This window comes from Penaeus monodon, chromosome 36, assembly GCF_015228065.2.
Source record: "Penaeus monodon isolate SGIC_2016 chromosome 36, NSTDA_Pmon_1, whole genome shotgun sequence".
Classification (NCBI taxonomy): Eukaryota; Metazoa; Arthropoda; class Malacostraca; order Decapoda; family Penaeidae; genus Penaeus; species Penaeus monodon.
In genome coordinates this window covers 14,965,963-14,967,860 of record NC_051421.1, presented here as the reverse complement: position 1 = coordinate 14,967,860, position 1,898 = coordinate 14,965,963, and the positions used below count along the sequence as shown (strand labels likewise).

Here is a 1,898-nt window from a genome sequence, read left to right as displayed (position 1 = left end):
AAGCAGATAATTTACATTATGAACTGAAAGTATTGTTACCCATGCATTTATATTTTATGGTCCCTGAGCAGCTCTTAAACCTAAAATTGACTATTTAAATTCTCAAAAAAGTAATTTCAGCTTTCTGGAAGCAAGTGTTTTTTTTACTGAAGTTTACATGATTTATCTTCAAACAATGCTTAGGTAAAACAGAAACTGTCTTCGAGTTCTTGTTGTAAAGTGCATGATTTAAAATTTACAAAATATTTTAGGCAAAACGGTACTCTAAATAACTATCTTCTATGCCTCCTTCATTAACTCTTCCATTTCCTGTTAGCATATTTTATATGCCTTCTTTCATATTCTTTAAACTATTTTGTCAAAAACATATTATGAGATTATTTGTACAGCACTTTTCCTCAAAAATGTTTGTTATTTAAGTTATGAAAGTTCATAAACTTCACTTCCCATCAAAATTATGCATTAGCATATATGATTATCTGTAATCTATACATTGTATCAGTTTCCATTTCAAATTATATTATACAATCCAACATCCTAATTCTATCTTGCCTTAAAATATGTAGTCTCACAAAACAAACATTACTTCACAGCAGCACCATAAGTAAGGATCAATAACATCTTAGCATTATTTTCCCTTTCCTCATTTCTATTCTCCATATTTGGCTTATTCCACTTAAACTAATGCCTTCCTGCCTCTCAATCATCAATGCTACTTTTGCTCTTTATATGTGAATTAATGAACCTCATACACCTACTTCTACAAGCTTTGCATCCAGTCTCATCAACCATTCTCTTACATTTGAACACTAAACGTACAGGACAAATGTAACACGATATAAAAATATTGTATGTGAAATAATATTTTTTGATAAGGGAACTACTTGACATCTAACTTTTGTTAGTATTATTATACTACATCTCAAGCAGGCCAAATTTTAAAAGCTTGTGTTTGTCATGAATGTTTGCTACAGCACTAGTCTTTTACATAACACAATCTAGTTCATGAAATAAAACATCATATAATGCAAAATGGCACATTTATTATTCTACAGATGAAGTCCATGTTGAGTACCCTCATGGATAGGCTGACACAGCGCCCACTGCACTCGTCTTACAATATTTGTACACATCACGTCATCCGGCTGAGTCATGTGCCACAGCAGCTGGAAGCTCTGAGGCACGCCAGACTGGTGCCCGGACTCAACATTCCCCTTCCTCTTTATCAGCTGGGAGGAAATAAAGTTAGCATGGATGTAGGGTTGTGAGCCGGCAGAAGTTACCGAGTGAGCGTTAACACGAGGAACAGCAGGGTGGCCCTGCGAGTCTCAGGCGTACCAGGATGGATGGAATATTTCTGACAGATAAAATATTTAATTATGAATCTTGAAAAATGCACAAGGAAAAGTCCATGAATCTAATGCTGGCTGCTCCTGTCACTGAATATCATCTCAACAAAACATCATAATATCTACAAAGTTGAGAACACACTATAAAGTATTAAACACTTTTAAGATAATAATTTCAGAATTTTTAACTGATTCATATAAAAAAATCAAAATTTGAAAAATCTAAAGCAAATGTCAATCACAATGGAGGTTTGAGATCCCTCCATATAGCTGTGCCTTGAATGAATTTGATAGTCAGATGCAGTAGGGCTACAGCAACCTGTGTATTGAAATCAGGGTCATGGTTGTGTTCAAAAAATTTATAAATTATCCAATAGAACTGGATATATATAATACAATAACATATGTGCAAAACACCACCATGCACCTGTTATTTACACATGTCAAAAATGTCAAAGTGCAGTCCAGAGTTGAGTGGGATTTGGTCACTGACCAGGTTTGTAATTACCAACAAAAGTTACATAACACTTATCTTAGAATGTTTTAGAA

At 33.9% G+C, this 1,898-nt stretch overlaps 1 protein-coding gene across 18 annotated transcripts in view; it reads right to left on the bottom strand.

Moving 5' to 3' along the window:
* Positions 1–1,023: 1,023 nt before the first annotated feature.
* Positions 1,024–1,898, bottom strand: part of LOC119595772 (transcription factor 12-like) — an 85,904-nt gene continuing 85,029 nt past the window's right edge. For 12 of the 18 annotated variants that reach the window (XM_037944935.1, XM_037944932.1, XM_037944934.1 and 9 more), the window contains one exon: positions 1,283–1,898. This exon is cut by the window's right edge and continues 1,316 nt beyond it. The gene's annotated coding sequence lies outside the window, so the exon portion shown is untranslated. The other 6 variants (XM_037944929.1, XM_037944931.1, XM_037944920.1 and 3 more) reach the window with 1 other exon arrangement.